Genomic DNA, 18,818 nt, shown 5'->3' on the forward strand with positions numbered 1-18,818 from the left:
GCTGTGGTTTTTCATCAAATAAAATCTTATGGAGTATAACGATATGCATTAAATAAAAACTGCTTATTGATTGAAATGATAATGTAATAAGTAATGACATGCAAAAAACAATGAAATGAGGACTACTATCATTAAGTGGGTGGAGAAGGGAAATCCACAGGATCCCTCTGCTGCTCTTATTTCCCCCAACACACACTGATCACAGAATGAAAACCATTAAACACATCAAAATTCTTCATTTATTACCCAAAGAAGTAGTCTGATTTTTTTTTCTGATTATACAAGTATAATACATTTGTTATTAAAATGATACAGTACCACATTAAAGCAGAAACTGAACATTCTAATTTCTCAAAGATAAATACATTTGTTATTAAAATGATACACTACCACAATAAAGCAGAAATTGAACATTCTAATTTCTCAAAGATAAATACTATCAATTATTCTAGACTTTCTATACAACATATATTTTCACATCATGTTATACAATATGCTGTTCTAAAATCTGCTTTTTCCCTCCCCTTAATAATTTTATAAGCAAGATAGCTATAAAAATATATAATATATAATACAGTTATATAAATATAACTATGCTACAATCTATCAAATTCACTATTGATAAATATGTAATATTTTTAATGTTATGGTCCTATAGTGTGAGTATGTCCCCCCCAAATTCTGGCATTGAAAACTTAATCCCAAACAGTGTTGGGAAGTCCCACCTACGGAGAGATGTTTAGATCGTGAAGGCTTCCACTCTCATGAATATACTAAAGCTGCTATAAAATGGGCTTGCAGGAGAGTATATTCATACTCTTCTGCCTTTCTGTCATGTGAGGACAAGCATTCCTTCCCTCAGCTTTCAAGGCACCATCTTGGAAGCAGAGAGACTGGGCCCTAACTTGCTGGCTCCTTGATCTTGAACTTCCCAGCCTCTAGAACTGTGAGAAATATATTTCTGTTTTTATAAATTACCACAAATTATCCAGTGTGTATATTTTGTTAGAATAGCACAAAACAGACTAAAACATATGGTAATATTATCTGACATTTGAAGAAACTAACACCCAAATAGAGAAAAATACCTAAATCTGGTCACACAGGCAATTAAGATTAGAGGTAGGACAAGAAACTCATATCCCAATTTTCCATATAAACATATTGACTCACTTTTCTCCTCAAGTAAAGAAAGCTAAGGTCCCAGGAAGATGAAGAGGAGAAATTTTTCCTTTGGTCTTTTTCTTATTTAATGCAGAGGAGATTTTGTTCTATTACAGAACAGTTGGGAGTAGATGTTCCATTCTGTGAACTAGTTTCCTCTCTGTTTACCACACTACAAACTTCTGGCTACAGAATATATTTCTCGTTTTCTCCAATTAGTTGGCCTCACACATATATAATCCCAGGACACTCTAATAATCTAACATTTAATATCCCTTTGGACATAATAAAACAATTACAAGTGATTATTTTTATCTTGATCTGTTGAAAACAGTAAAGCTCACCAAGGTAAGTAATGCATAAACATTTCAGGGATAATAACTTCTGACTTTTAAAAATTGTTCTTAAGAGTACAAACAGCTTATTGTCTTCTTTTTAAAAAGAAAAAGAAAGAATAAATTGGAAATATGGCTATAAAATACAAACATACATTCACATTAGAAATGCAGTTNAAAAAAAAAAAAAGAAATGCAATGCAGTTAATAATCTGAACAGTTTTACCCAAACAATATCAATATATAATCTTAAATCAAAATTATTATCTTCAGTTTCTTAGTATATTTATGCTTTGTGAAATCTACCCACCCAGCAATAAAAAATAATTAAGCCAACGTAATAATTTTGAAATTATAGGGTAGAAAAGAATGATAATTTTTGAAGTGTGCATTTAACGCTGGAAAAAAATATGTAGTAGAACTCTCCAGTTTTCCACAACTGAACTTGCTAATATTAAACAGTCAGGAGCACAAAGAGTATGTGCTATGTATTGAATTGTTACTCCTGCTCCATAATTCATATATTGAAGCCCTGACTCCCAGTGTGATGATATTTGGAGATAGGACCTTTGGGAGATGATGAGAGTTTTGATGAGGCCATGAGGTGGGGCCATTATGATGCGATTAGTATCTTTAGAAGAAGAGACATCAGAGGACTTGCATGATCTCTCTTTCTCTCTCTCTCTCTCTCCCTGTGTGCATGCACCAAGGAAAGACCGTGTGAACACATACTAAAAAGATGGTCATCTGCAAGCCAGGAAGAGAGCCCTCACTACAATCCAATCACTCTGGCACCCAATCTCAGATTTCTAGCCTCCAGAACTCCGACAAATAAACTTTAGTTGTTTAAGCCGCCCCATCAATGGTATTTTGTTTTGGTAGCCTTAGCAGATAAATATAGTGTACAAACAGTTACATATTTAATAGCCCAAGGAAAGGTGCCTCCCTTGTGCAGGAGTTTTTTTTTTTTTTTTTTTTTTTCCTGCCCCGGTTATCTATAAATAGATGCTTTTTCTATAACATACCATTTCATTGGGAACTATACATTTAATCTAATATCTCTATAGCAGTGGTTCTCATCTGGAGGCAATGTTGCCCCCATGGGACATTTGGCAATGTGTAGAGGTACTACTGGCATCTAGAGGAGAGAGGCTAGGGATGCTGCTAAACATCCCACAATTCACAACACAGACACCTAAAACAAAACACCACTAGCACTATTGTTGAGAAACCATGCCCTAAAAAGAAATGACTAAAAATATCTTGTATTTAAATGACTAAAAACCTTGTTATGGCCCAGAGTGGTGGCTCACACCTATAATCCCAGCACTTTGGGAAAACGTGGGCAGATAATTTGAGGTAAGGAGTTCAAGTCCAGCCTAGCCAACATGGTGAAACCTCGTCTCTACTAAAAATACTAAAATTAGCCATGGTGGCATGTGCCTGTGATCCCAGCTTCTCGAGAGGCTGAGGCAGGAGAATCACTTGAACCCAGGAGGTGGAGGTTGCACAGGGAGCTGATATCATGCCACTGCACTTCAGTCTGGTGACAGAGCAAGACTGTCTCAAAAAAAAAAAAAAAAAAAAAAAAAAAAAAAAAAGAAAAAAGAAAGAAAGACAGAAAAGAAAAGAAAAACATTTCTTTTGTTCTAGACCCATTCTATCCCTAACTTTTTACAACTCCTCTCACTACTGATGAGGCTAACTGAAAATATAAATAATCAAAAAATTTAAAACTTTCTCAATTACTAATTGGGAATAAAGCCTTTCTTGGTACAATTACATATAATTTCATTCTACAATGTACATGTAGATACAATTGCTTGTGATAATAACAGTGGTCAAGAAATCAGAAACTCATGAGAAAGAATTGAAAACTGAATCAGTTCTAAATTATTAAAGATTATGAACCTGTAGTATATACATGGGTACAACTCAACTGATTTCTAAACATTTTTGAAATTTTCAATGTAAGTAGAGCATAAATGTAAAATTTAACCTCCGCCATAACAAAATGTCACAAGTTATTTATTACCAGGACCAGAAATAGTAGGACCAAAATTTTCCATGGATGCAAGGGGTTTGTATTGGCCTATGTGATTGGCATTTCTCACCCATGTTCCAAATCCAGTTTGAATGACAATTTTTTTTCCAACCATGTTTCCTCTAAGTAAAATTCGTGAATCATCAATTACATACTCCCCTAAGATACAATCCTTTTAACTAATAAAATAAACTATATTTTCAAAAGTTAACATTTTTCCTGTTTAAGTATTCAAGATGATATGAAAACTACAATAACACAAAATTCAAATGCTGCTTGTTACCTGAGAAATTTTAGAAACTAAGTAGCCAATTTGAGTAATTCAAGTATAAAGAAAAGAAAGAAAAAAAAACATATACGAGTTTTTTAGATGGAGGTATACTAACTTTTTAAAATTGTAACTATGTAGTACTGTCTTTGAAAGTAATCATTTTCTTTTTCATTTAATTTAGCAAATGAAGGCCTGATTTCTTGTATATGAATGTTTTAAAACTGATCATAACTAATGCTGAGAAAAAAAGAATACTCTTTTCTGAGTTAATTATCCAAATCCAAAATAAGCACTCTCTGACAAAGTAATAAATACTCTGCTATGTTAAAATTGATTATTTTATCCATTATGCAATATCTATATGTGATATTTAATCAACTCAAAGATATTTTTGTATGCCACATAAAAAAGCATTATTAGATAATATGTACCTAAAGGGCTATATTTAAATAAAGAAATGTTTTCATTATGTAATATATAAAATTGACACTACAATATGTTACTTATAGGTTTATAAAAGGTTATTTTGGTAATGTAACACATGTTCCTTTTGTCTGTGATACTGCTCTTTTCCTAAGTACTAGTTTATAAGTCTGCTAAAGCCACAGTAACATGTTCATGGGACCAATGATCAGCATCAATCCAATCATAAAATACTATTTAAATAAAGGTCAAGTTTCAGGGAAAACATTGTTAGTTGTGAAGAGTCTATAAATTATGCTCTGAATTTCTCTAATATCTCACTAATACGTTAGGAGTCCTCAGAAGTTTGATGGTCTATAAAGTCTGTTTTGTAATTTAATTGTGTTCAATAATTACATAATGAACTACTGTAAGTCTGAAATAATCATTAAAAATATGTTGAGAAGGATTTGTTTCCTGATCTTAATAATGAGTCAGGGTCTCTCTTACTGCATGATTTTCTCTTTAATCTATTGTTAGTGTAAAAACTAATGATGAATTAAAAAATCTCTTCTTCTTTCTTTCTTTAATTCTTGTTTTAGAGTACTATCTTTTAAAATGTATATCCAGAGTGCACATTTTATTGTAAAATATGGTTAATATTCATAGATAAATAGAAAACACATACTTAGAAAAAATAATGCCCACTGCTCTGTCTGCTATCTACCAAATGTATTTTCATATTACGAAAGTATACTTCCTACTTTCTTTTATGATATTACATTAAAAACCATACTCTAAAATCTGAACCACACACACTTAATATTTTGTATAATTTTACATAATGTGGGAACTATATAATAAATTAACAAGAAGTCTCATTAGAGTGACATATTTTGATGGCTTTATAAAATAAAATGTAAAATCTGGTTTTGTTTGTTAGATTAAGTATTTTGCTTTATATTATAGATCTGTATCTTTAGATATAGCTGTATGGAGTTAAATCATGCACTTGACAAAAACAGTGTGGCCTAAGCCTTCCAGATTTCTGACAGATACAAATGAAATATTTAATCCTGGTTCAGTGATATGTTTCTGGAATCATACACATTTCCACATAGATTATAAAACATCCTTTCTATTCTTTAGCTCGTCAAAGATCTACGGTTTTCATGACAGAATTATAAAAACTGATCATCAGATTGAACCACTGGAAGGATTTACAAATAACTAATGCCATTGGTGTTAATAAATAAGGGTGTGGAACAAATAACCTTGCAAGGAAAGTACACTCTGTGGGCCAAGTATTGTTATCACTTACCAGTTCTTCCTGAAGTTGGGAAATGAGTTCATCCTTCTCTTTCAGCTGCAGCTTGAGCATCGAGCATTCATCTTTCATTATATCCTATAAAAACATCAAAGAGATGGCATAATAGGCTTAGCCCTTTTGCTTTGCTCTTGATAAGGAAAGTCAGCTTCACACAGTGGGAGATAATTGCATCTGACTAATGAAACTCAAATTCCCTCTACAGTATGATATTTTTCATAATATATTCTTAGTTGCAAAAAATAAGTTAATGCATCCAAAAATGCTATGGTATACATAATCACGTAGACATACACACACACATACACACACATACACACACATACACACACATACACATACACATATGTTTTTGCTTAGTTTTTTGTTTTCTTTTTGGTATGCCTCTATCAATTTACTTGTCTAGTACAGAAACCAGGAAACCATCCTAAATTATTCCTTCTCATGTTTGTGCATACACAGTAGGTAAAACAGAAATAACTCTACATTTAAAAAGATACTGATATGGCTTGGCTCAGTGTCCCCACCCAAATCTCACCTCAAATTGTAATCCCCACATGTGGAGGGAGGGACCTGATGGGGGTGGTTTCCCCCGTGATATTCTCATGATAGTGAGAAAGTTCTCATGAGATCTGATGGTTTAAAAGTGGTAGTTTCCTCTGAGCACTCTCTGACTCCTGCCACCTTGTGAGGACATGCCTTACTTCCCCTTAGCCTTCCACCATGATTGTAAGTTTCCTGAGGCCTCCCCAGCCACGAGAAACTGTGAGTCAATTAAACCTTTTTCCTGTATAAATTACCCAGGCTTAGATCATTCTTTATCACAATGTGAAAATGGACTAATACAGAAAACTGGTGATTGGAGTAGGGCACTGCTATAAAGATAAACTGAAAATGTGGAAGCAGCTTTGAAACTGGGTAATGGGCAAAGGTTGGAACAGTATGGAGGGCTCAGAAGAAGACAGGAAGATGTGGGAAAGTTTGGAGGTTTCTAGAAACTAAAATGGTTTTGATCAAAATGCTGATGGTTATTTGGTCAGCAATAAAGTCCAGGCTGAGGCAGTCTCAAATGAAGATAAGGAACTTCTTGGACACTGGAGTAAACGTCACTATTGTTATGCTTTAGCAAAGAGACTGGTGGCATTTTGCCACTGCCCTAGAGATCTGTGAAACTTTGAACTTGAGAAACATGATTTAGTGTACCTGGTGGAAGAAATTTCTAAGCAGCAAAACATTCAAGAGGTGACCTGGCTGATTCCTGGCTGTTCAGTCATATGCATTCAAAAACAGATTATTGGAAACAAGTGCTTTTATTTAAAAGAGAAGCAGAGCATAAAAGCTTGAAAATTTTACAGCCTGATTATGAGGCAGAAACGAAAAACCCATTTTCTGGGGAGAAATTCAACATGACTGCAGAAAATTGCATAAGTAATGAAGAGCCAAATGTTATAGCCAAGACAATGGGGAAAATGTCTCTAGGGCATTTCAGAAATCTTCACCACAGCCTCTCCCATCACAGTACAAGAGCCTCTCCCAACAAGGACAGCAGCCTCTCCCATTACGGGCCAGGAGGCTTAGGAGAGAAAAATGGTTTTGTGGGCTGTGTCCAGGGCCCTGCTGCTCTGTGTAGCCTTGGGCCATGGCAGCCTGCATCCCAGCTGCTCCAGCTCTAGCCATGGCTAATAGGGGCCAAGGTACAGCCCAGGTGTTTGCTTCAGAGGGTACAAGCCCCTAGCATTGGTGGCTTACATATAGTGTTGGGCTTGGGAACCTCTGCCTCGATTTCAGAGAACGTATGGAAATGCCTGGATGTCCAGGCAGAAGTCTGCTGCAGGGGTACAGCCCTTATGGAGAACCTCTGCTAGGGCAGTGTGGAAGGGAAATGTGAGGTCGGAGCCACCCACACAGAATCTCCACTGGGGCGCTGCCTAGGGGGAACTGTGAGAAGAAGGTCACTGATCTTAGACCCCAGAATCACAGATCTACTGACAGCTTGCACCATGTGCCTGGAAAAGCTACTGGCACTGTATTAGTCCATTTTCATGCTGCTGATAAAGACATACCTGAGAATGGGAAGAAAAAGAGGTTTAATTGGACTTACAGTTTCACATGGCTGGGGAGGCCTCAGAATTGTGGCAGGAGGTGAAAGACACTACTTACATGGCAGTGGCAAGAAAAAATGAGGAAGAAACAAAAGTGGAAACCCCTGATAAACCCATCACATTTTGTGAGACTTATTCACTATCATGAGAATAGCACAGGAAAGAACAGCCCCCATGATTCAATTACCTCCCCCTGGGTCCCTCCCACAACGTGTGGGAATTCTGGGAGATACAATTCAAGTTGAGATTTGGGTGCAGACACAGCCAAACTATATCAGGCACTCAATGCCAGGCTATGAAAGGAGCCACAGGGGATATATCCCACAGAGTCACAGGGGTAGAGTTGCCCAAGACCATGGGAGTCCATCCCTTGCATCAGCATTCTGTGTATGTGAGACACAGAGTGAAAGGAGATTATGGAGCTTTAAGATTTAATGACTGCCCCACCAGCTTTCAGAATTGCATGAGGCCTGTGGCCCTGTTGTTTTGGACAATTCCTTTCATTTTGGAATAAGAATATTTACCCACTGCCTGTACCTCCATTGTAGCTTGGAAGTAAGCAACTTGTTTTTGATTTTACAGGCTCATAGGTGAGAGAGATTTGCCTTGTCTCAGATGAGACTTTGGACTTGGACTTTTGAATTAATGCTGTAATGAGTTAGACTTTGGGAGACCATTGTGAAGGCAAGATTGGTTTTTAAATGTGACAAGAACATGAGATTTGGGAGGGTCTGGAGGCAGAATGAAGTAGTTTGTCTCTGTGATCCCACCCAAATCTCATCTTAAATTATAATTCCCATGTGTCACAGGAGAGATCTGGTAGGAGGTGATTGGATCATGGGGGTGGTTTCCCCCATGCTGTTCTGGTGATAGTGAGGGAGTTTTCATGAGATCTGATGGCTTAAAAGTGACAGTTTCCCCTATGCTCTCTCTCTCTCCTGTTGCTTTGTGAAGAAGTGCCTTGCTTCCCCTCAGCCTTTTGCCATGATTTTAAGTTTCCTTAGGCCTCCCCAGCCACATCGAATTGTGAGTCAATTAAACCTCTTTATTTTTTATATTACCCAGTCTCAGGTTGTTCTTTATAGTGGTGTGAAAATGGACTAGTATAGATACTATATGTACCATGTGGTCCCTGGTTATAATTAAATATTAATTCTCAAACCAATATCCATGTTACAGTGCTCATCTTTAATGATGTCCCTGTAACAATTGTGCCTTTCACTACAGCTTAATCTTTGGACATTTAATCTTCTCACTCTGCATGTAAACCCAACCATGACCTCTATGTACACAATATATCCAGATCCATGGCCTCTACTACTCTATGCTGGTGTGATGATTAATACTGAGTGTCAAATTGATTGGATTGAAGGATACAGGGTATTGATCCAGGGTGTGTCTGTGAGGCTGTTGCCAATGGAGATTAACATTTGAGTCAGTGAGGTGGGAAAGGCAGACCCACCCTTAATCTGGGTGGGCACAATCTAATCAGCTGGCATCATGGCTAGAATATAAGCAGGCAGAAACACGTGAAAAGAGAGAGTGGCCTAGCCTCCGAGCCTACATATTTCTCCTGTGCTGGATGCTTCCTGCCCTTGAACATTGAACTCCAAGTTCTTCAGTTTTGGAATTCGGACTGTCTCTCCTTGCTTCTCAGCCTGCAGATGGCCTATTGTGGACCTTGTAATCATGTGAGTTAATACTTAACAAACTCATATATACATATACACATACACACACACACACACACACACACATATGGAATACATATATATATATTCCATCTGTTCTGTCCCTCTAAAGAACCCTGGCTAATATAGCCGGTAACTACAAGATACAACTAGCTAATCCAGAATTATCTTCAGCTCTTCAGTATTCCAAGCTTCAGCTCTTAAGTACAACTACTCACTAAACATATACTCAATATTATTCCACAGACACTCCAACTCAACATCCTCTTCCGCCACCTTAAGACTTCACTTCTGCCAATTTCCCCATTATCTTCCTATTTCCTAAATTAATAATCAGGAAGCCATCATATACGTTCAGTTGCTAACTCACTTTGAACCAAATCGGAAACCAAATTTAATCTCTACTTCTTCACTATTTCTTTCTTTCTTTTATTTTTATTTATTTATTTATTTATTTTTGAGACAGAGTCTCGCTCTGTCACCCAGGCTGGAGTGCAGTGGCCAGATCTCAGCTCACTGCAAGCTCCACCTCCCGGGTTTACGCCATTCTTCTGCCTCAGCCTCCCGAGTAGCTGGGACTACAGGCGGCCGCCACCTCGCCCGGTTAGTTTTTTGTAGTTTTTAGTAGAGACGGGGTTTCAGCGTGTTAGCCAGGATGGTCTCAATCTCCTGACCTCGTGATCCGCCCGTCTCGGCCTCTCAAAGTGCTGGGATTACAGCCTTGAGCCACTGCGCCCGGCTTCTTCACTATTTCTTGGGCTTACTCCTCTCTATTCCATATTGATAGTCTAAGTAATTGTTGCTTCTTACCCACATTTCTGTAATTGTCTCTAAAGCGATTTTTCCTCTATCTCTATCATTTTCCCTGTTTGCCAGAGAGACTTTTCTAAGCAGGAATTAATTTTGCCACTTCCTAATTTAACAGCTAATCATCTCCTCCTTCAGGAAGAAAATCAAAACTCTTCAGCATAGCGTAATGTACCGTTCATTATCTGTTACTTGCTTATTTCTGGAGCTGCAATGTTTTTGACTTTCAACCTCCTCACAACTTTGTTCATGCCTGCAGCACTGAAATGCAATGTTGTTTCACATCTCCTCACTTTACACATGAAAATTTCTGGATGTGTTGCCTTCAACCCATTGTATCCTTCTCTCCCTCAATACCATGTGCTCCAAGACACATCTCAAGAATTACTCTTTATTTCACTAGAAAGATTTTCCTTTTTGGTCGAGTGACACATCCCTTTGGGAATGCTCCATAGCATCCATACCATACATCATTTCATGCAATACTTAAAGTGTTGTTTGCTTGTTCCCCAACCTCACTGAACTACTTTTTTGCTGTTGTTGTTGCTGTTGTTGTTGTTGACAGGGAGTTTCACTCTAGTTGCCCAGGCTGGAGTGCAATGGTGCAATCTCGGCTCACCGCAACCTCCACCTCCCGGGTTCAAGCAATTCTCCTGCCTCAGCCTCCCGAGTAACTGGGATTACAGGCATGTGCCACAACATCTGACTAATTTTTTGTATTTTTGGTAGAAACGGGGTTTCCTCATGTTGGTCAGGCTGGTCTCACACTCCGGACCTCAGGTGATCTGCCCACTTTGGCCTCCCAAAGTGCTGGGATTACAGGCATGAGCCACTGTTCCCGGCCTCACTGAACTAGTTTTATTCTCTATTTGAGCATATAGTTTCTATTTCATTACCATATTACTAGCACCAAACATAATAACTGACACACATAAGATGATCAAATTTGGCTGGCCATGGTGGCTGTCACTTGTAATCCCAGAACTTTGGGAGGCCAAGGAAGGAGGATCGCTTGAGCCCAGGACTTCAAGACTAGCTTGGGTAAAACAGTGAAATATCATCTCTATTTGAAAAAAAAAAAGATGCTCAAATTCATGTTTCTTTCCAATACAATTACCAAATAAGCAGTATAAACATTAGCAGTATACCCATTTATCTGAAATCTGGCACCCTTATCTGAGCTGACAAGGAACAGCAACAACAACAACAACAACAAAAACATCTAAAGGATTAGAGAAAACATAATACCTGTTTATTAATACCTGTTTATTTTAGTTCTCACGGTAGAATTTCTACTTCTTCCATACTGAGCTACAAAGAATGTATAGTTCTTATTTATTTAGAGATACTCTGTTGAGTAGGCTGGAGTGCAATGGCACAATCAAGGCTCACTGTAACCTCAAAGTCCTGGGCTCAAGCAATCTTCCCGCCTAGGCCTCCCAAGTAGCTAGGACTGCAGGCATGCACCACCACATTCAACTAACTTTTTTTTTTTTTACCTTATTTTAAAATTTTATTTTTATTGGTTTGTTATTATTATTTCAATAGTTTTAGGGGTACAAGTGGTTTTTAGTTACATGGATGAATTATATAGTGGTGAAGGTTAGGATTTTAGTGTACTTATCACCTAAATAGTGTACATTGTACCCAACAGGTAATTTTTCATCCCTCACTCCCTTCACATTTCCCTGCTTCTAAGTTTCCAGTGTCTATTATATCACTCTGGCTTTGCATACCCACAGCTTAGCTCTCACTTATAAATGAGAACATGTGGTATTTAATTTTCCATTCCTGAATTACTTCCAAGTTGCTGCAAAATGCATTGTTTTTTTTTTATAGTTAAATAGTATTCCACAGTGTGTGCTGTGTGTGTGCATATGTGTGTGTATATATATACACACACATATACACACACAAATATATACATATATATACACATGATCTTCTGTGTCACCAAGACTGGAGTACAGTGGTGTGATCAGCTTACTGTAACCTCAACCTCCTATGCTTAAAGGATCCTCATTCCCCAGCCTCTTGAGTAGCTAGGACTACAGGCATATGCTACCATGCCTGGCTAATTTTTTCGTGTGTGTGGAAATGGGGTCTCACTTTGTTGCACAGCCTGGCCTCAAACTTCTGGGCTCAAGTGATCCTCCTACCCCAGCATCCAAAAATGTTGGGATTATGGGCATCAGCCACCATGCCTGACTTATAATACCACATTTTCTTTATCCATTTATCAGTTGATGGGCACTTAGATTGAGTCCATATCTTTGTAATTGTGAATTGTGCTGTGATAAACATATGCATACAGAAGTCTTCTTGATATAATGATTTATTTTCCTTTGGGTAGATACCCAGTAGTGAGATTGCTGAATTTAATAGTAGATGTACTTTTAGTTCTTTGAGAAATCTCCATACTATTTTCTGTAGAGGTTGTACTAATTTATAGTCTCATTAGCAGTGCATAAGCATTCCATTTTCACCATTTACCACATCCATGCTAACATCTATTGTCTTTTGACTTTTTAATAATGGTTATTCTGGATAAAGTGACCTCTCATTGTGGTTTTAATGCTCATTTCCCTGGTGGTTAGTGATGTTGAGCATTTTTTTCTTGTTTGTTGGCCATTTGTATATCTTATGTAGAGGAATGTCTGCTTATGTCATTTACCCACTTTTTAATGGAATTATTCATTTTTTTCTTGCTGATTTGAGTTACTCATAGATTCTGGATATTAGTCCTTTGTTGAGGTACAGGTGACAAATATTTTCTCTCATTCTGTAAGTTGTCTGTTTACTCTGTTGATTATTTCTTTTATTGTATAGAAGCTTTAAAGTTTAATTAGGTCTCATTAATTTATTTTCCTTTTGTTACATTTGTTTTGGGGTCATAGTCATAAATTCTTTACCTTAGCAAACGTCCAGAATAGTTTGTCTTAGGTTTTGCTAATATAATTTTTATAGTTTTAGGGCTTAGATTTAAGTCTTTAATCTATCTTCAGTTAATTTTTGTACATGGTGAGAATAGGGATCCAGCTTCATTCTTCTACATCTGGCTATCCAATTTTTCCAGCATCATTTATTGAATAAGGTGTTCTTTGCTCAGTGAATGTTTTTGTTGGCTTTGTCAAAGATCAGCTGGCTGTTGTATTTGGCTTTATTTCTGGGTTCTCTACTCTGTTCTAATGGTCTATGTATCTACTTTTATATGGCTACCATGCTGTTTTGGTTACTATAGCCTTGTAGTAAAATTTGAAATAATGTGATGCCTCCAGATTTATTCTTTTTGCTCTAGATTACTTTGGCTATTTGCATTATTTTTTGGTTCCGTATAAGTTTTAACTTTTTTTTTTTTTCTTAATTCTGCAAAAAGTGATGTTGAGGTATTTTGATAGGAATTGCATTGAATCTGCAGATTGCTTTGGACATTATGGTCATTTTCACAATTTTGATTCTAACAGTCCAGGAGCTTAAGCATAGGATGTATTTCCATTTATTTATGTCATATATGATTTTTTTCATCAGTGTTTAAAAGTTCTTATAGAGCTCCTTCATCTCCTTGGCTAAGTATATTCATACGTTTTGTTTGGCCGTTTTTTGTTTTTTTGTGCTAACGTAAACGGGACTGAGTTCTTGATTTAATTCTCACCATGGTCATTATTTTGCCCAGAAACTTTTAAAATATTTTGTTGAGATTGGGTTGCTTTATGTTGGTCATGCTGGCCTCGAACTTCCTACTTTGGCCTCTCAAAGAGGTAGGACTACAAATGTGAGCCACCATGCCTGGCTTAGTTTGTAATTTATTAATATCTTTTTTCATTTGCTGACAACCAGCTTGACTAGGAGGGAGATGCTTATTAGCTCTTTCTGTTCCATCTCTTTTACAGTACTCCAACTTCTTCCCCAAATCATAGGTACTATGGACAGGGATTATACTCATTTTTATACTTATACTCCTAGACTCTAAATATCACCATTAATGGTAAAAGGTTTTACCTGTTCTATATTGCAAAGGAAATACTAATATTAGCATATTAGGAAGCAAGTAAGATAATAATCATGTTGCTTAGAATCAGAGAGATACAGGATCAAATCCTGGATGCTACAAGTAATTAGCCAGGTAGTTCTGTGCTAGTTACTCAACTTCTTTAGTCCCAAGGAAATTTCTGTGGAGGTTGATGATGACACCAAACTATAAACCACCTTACGACACAAACTCTATTGTATTAGTATTTATATTACCAAAGTCTTACATAACATGTCACTTAAGAAAAGTTAATTTTGTTCATAAAATAAAATGTCACAGGTTGGTTCTCCAGGAATCAGATGGAGTTAAGGGTACATAAAGTTTATTAAGGAAGGGAAAGGAAAGGAAACGTGAAGACAAAAAAAAAAAAAGAAAAAACGAAGAAGAAGATTCAGGTAGGATTGAGCAGGGGACAGTCAAACCTTGATTCATACTAATAAATTCTCTATCAGCCAAACAAGGGGCTCATAGCTAAGATTTCCTGTTACAGAAATCCCCATGTTGAGCAAAAGTGGGTTGGCTCTTGTACCACTCCCTTGTTCAGTCATTGGCTGGGGAGTACCTCATGAATAGCTAGATCTCAGCCACTACCACCTTACTCAGCCTTGGTTTCAGATCACCCAGTGATGAGCTTGAACTTCATCTGGAGAGCTGAGGCTGACCTTTGAAAAAGCTAATGCTGTAGTTGGCTAACCACACTCCTGGAAGCTCGTCAGTGACTCCTTTATTGAGATGGGATCTGAGATTTGGCCTATAATTATTTTTGTTGAACAATTAACAACAGTATTTTTGTATTAATTAACATTTTGCTAATTAAACAGTTTAAAGTAGAACATTTCCCTATTTTGTGGCTACTAGGAACTGCAAAGAAACTTGGTTTTCCAAAATTATGCTCCTTTAAAAAATTATCCGATTTTATTCCCAGGAAAATTTTTGAAGGAATTCACAATCTCACAACATTAAACCGGGTAGATGCTAATATATCATTTACATTAATCTATGGAACACAAATGAAATATTTATTATGAGCCATCAGAAGACAATTTATAAAACCTGCCTGTATGAATGGCTTTGCAAATGAATTTTTGCTACCCAGCATTTTGCTTTAGTTGATTATATACAGTGGCAACATTCACAAAAGTGTTAGATTGGTGCAAAAATAATTTAGGCTTTTGCCATTACTTTTATGATAAAAACAGCAATTACTTCTGCACCAACCTAAAACTATCTAGCAGGCAAAATGAAAGGTTTTGAACAACACTTACTCTCAAATGAGTGTTGACAGCAATAACTCATTAAAATTCTCACTGTATTTGCAAAATTCTAGAACATATTTGTGAGGATGATCTATTGAGTTAGAAATCATATTGATGTGTAGAATTAATAGGATTTTAATTTTCTTGGTATTCAAAATAAAGTTATTCCATTAAACTGTAAGCTAATGTAACCAACTGGACCTTGTGCTTGTAAAAATGCATATTATTCATTGATAAGAAAAATATAATTTAATAATTATGACATTCGCTGCTTCTCATTCAAGTGTAATTAATTTTTGGACTAAAATTCAATTATATTATTTTTTAATTCAATAATTATTCATAAATATGGAACTCAGTGTGGTAGACTAAAGATGGCTATGAACACTTTGCTAGTATTCCTATTGAAAAGTGGGGTCTAATGTTCCTGTCTTTGCATCTGGGCTAGTCTTATTGACTTGCATGATTAATAGAGTATGATGATTCTGCATGACTTTCAAGATTAGTTCAGGAAAGGCCTTCCATCATGGTCTGTTATAATGCTCCTTCTGAGGTTACTCCTTTGCAGACAGAAACTAGCAGCCATGCTGAGAAGCAGAAACCACATGGTGCTTCCATTGACAGCTTCATTGGGCTCCCAAAGGACACCCAGCATCAACTGTCCACTATGAGAATGAGCTACCTTGGACATCTAGGCTGGTGGAGTCTTCAGTTGACTAAAATCCCAGCTAACATCTCACTCTAAGTGCCTGAGAAACACAAGGCTAGAACTGCCCAGTTGAATCATATCCAAGTTCTTGACATAGAAAATTGTGAATTAAATAAAATAACAGTTTTAAGACACTAAATTTTGAAATAACTTGTTACAAGATCATCCAAACATAGAGACAAACTCTAAATTATTATAGTTGGGATTAGTGTAAATTATGTCATTATAGTTGTATAAAAATGCATCCAGTAAAATTTTAAAATGAATATTTTGTGATTTAATTTTGATTTTGGTGATTTAAATTACATTTGCAATGATTTTCAAAGAGCTCATTTCAAGAATATCAGCAATATTTATGTTCTTATGATATAACCTACTAAAGAATCTGAAATACACATAAAAAAATTACATACAAGTGATTTCATTCCTGTACTTTCATTTTATGAATTCGGGAAGTTAGAGCCACATACTCAGAAATTTGGGTAGTTTGTCCCAGGTTCAGTTTCCTGACTCCAGTCTTATAAATTTTATAATGCATTTTGCCTGTGTTTGGAATTATGTCATTGTTTAAGACTATTAACTAAATAGAAATCAAATGTCAAAAAATAAAAGCAAGTAGAATCTGTAAATAATTTTGACAATGATAATATGCTGAAAGGCTACAGTTACCAAAACAACATTGTACTGGTACCAAAACAGACCAGTGGAACAGAACAGAGGCCTCAGAAATAATACCACACATCTACAACCATCTGATCTTTGACAAACCTGGCACAAACAAGAAATGGGGAAAAGATTCCCTATTTAATAAATGTTTTTGGGAAAACTGGGTAGACATATGTAGAAAACTGAAACCGAATCCCTTCCTTACACCTTACACAAAAATCAACTCAAGATGGATCAAAGACCTAAACGTAAGACCTAGGACCATAAAAATTTTAGAAGAAAACTTGGGCAATACCATTCAGGACATAGGTATGGGCAAAGACTTCATGTGTAAAACACCAAAAGCAATAACAAAAAAAGCCAAAATTGACAAATGGGATCTAATTAAACTAAAGAGCTTCTGCACAGCAAAAGAAACTAACATCAGAGTGAAAAGGCAACCTATAGAATGGGAGAAAATTTTTGCAATCTATCCATCTGACACAAAGGACTAATAACCAGAATTTACAAAGAACTTAAAAACATTTACAAGAAAAAAAATCAAACAACCCCATCAAAACGTGGGCAAAGGATATGAACAGACACTTCTCAAAAGAAGACATTTATGTGGTCCACAGACATAAGGAAAAATAATCATCATCACTGGTCATTAGAGAAACGCAAATCAAAACCACAATGAGACACCATCTCATGCCAGTTAGAATGGTGATCATTCAAAAGACAGAAAACAACAGATGCTGGAGAGGATGTGGAGACATAGGAAAAGTTTACACTGTTGGTGGGAGTGTAAATTAGTTCAACCATTGAGGAATACAGTGTGGCAATTCCTCAAGGATCTAGGACTAGAAATACCATTTGACCCAGCAATTCTATTACTAGGTATATAATCCAAAGGATTATAAATCATTCTAGTATAAAGACACATGAACACATATGTTTATTGTGGCACTATTCACAATAGCAAAGACTTGGAACCAACCCAAATGTCCATCAATAACAGACTGGATAAAGAAAATGTGGCACATATACACCACGGAAGACTATGTAGCCATAAAAAAGGATGAGTTCATGTCCTTTGCAGGAACATGGAAGAAGCTGGAAACCATCATTCTCAGCAAACTATCTCAAGAACAGAAACCCAAACACCACACGTTCTCACTCCTAAGTGGGAGTTGAACAATGGGAACACATGGACATAGTGAGGGGAACATCACATACCAGGGCCTGTCAGGTGGGTGGGGGGGTAGGGGAGGGATAACATTAGAGAAATACCTAATGCACATGACAGGTTGATGGGTGCAGCAAACCACCATGGCATGTGTATACCTGTGTAAGAAAACTGCATATTCTGTACGTGTACCCCAGAACTTAAAGTATAATTTTTAAAAAGACAAAAAAATGCAAATAAAAAACAAATAATAATTTTTAATTCTCACAAACCTCCCAATAATTCCTCCAGTAAAATTATGAACATAATTTTTGACTTCTTAAACACATCAAGTTTGACATTGAGTCATCATGACTTTCTTTCTATTTGTAGACTTCTGGTCTTCTCTCTGTAGGGCTTTACTGTATGATTTACAAGCTGTTCCCTCACTCTTAGAAACAAAAAGTTCAAAAGATTAAAAAAACAAAGAAAACAGACAACTTTATCACGGCAAACAAGGACAGAATTTTATGAACACGTGAAAAAAAAAAAAAAAGAAGAAAGAAAAAAGGAATATCGTCAAGGAAGACAGAGTTCAGAGATAAGAAAACACAAGGATGTGTAATCATTGACAATATATCCTGCTCTACCTAAATAAGTGACCTCATATAATTCTTACTTTGACTTAGTTTCAAAGTAGCATGCTGTCTGCAACACCTGGGTAGCTAGTGAAATAAAGCAGTGGAGGTAAATAGGTCCATGGGAGGCACTGCTTCTCAAATACTGAAAACAAGGTTAAGAAAACCACAATTTTGTTTCTTTATTAGTTAGCTCAAAACAATTGAAAACATTTTATATATCATTTCA

General features: G+C 36.4%; 1 long non-coding RNA gene across 2 annotated transcripts in view; it reads right to left on the minus strand.

The window, feature by feature from the left end:
• Positions 1-5,536: 5,536 nt before the first annotated feature.
• LOC108530333 (uncharacterized) overlaps positions 5,537-18,818 on the minus strand; it is a 148,884-nt gene continuing 135,602 nt past the window's right edge. For both annotated transcript variants that reach the window (XR_001885803.1, XR_001885804.1), the window contains one exon: positions 5,537-5,621. This is a non-coding gene — a long non-coding RNA (uncharacterized LOC108530333). The remainder of the gene's footprint in view (positions 5,622-18,818) is intronic.

This window comes from Rhinopithecus bieti, unplaced genomic scaffold (assembly GCF_001698545.2).
Source record: "Rhinopithecus bieti isolate Rb0 unplaced genomic scaffold, ASM169854v2 scaffold_6907, whole genome shotgun sequence".
NCBI classification, from domain to species: domain Eukaryota; kingdom Metazoa; phylum Chordata; class Mammalia; order Primates; family Cercopithecidae; genus Rhinopithecus; species Rhinopithecus bieti.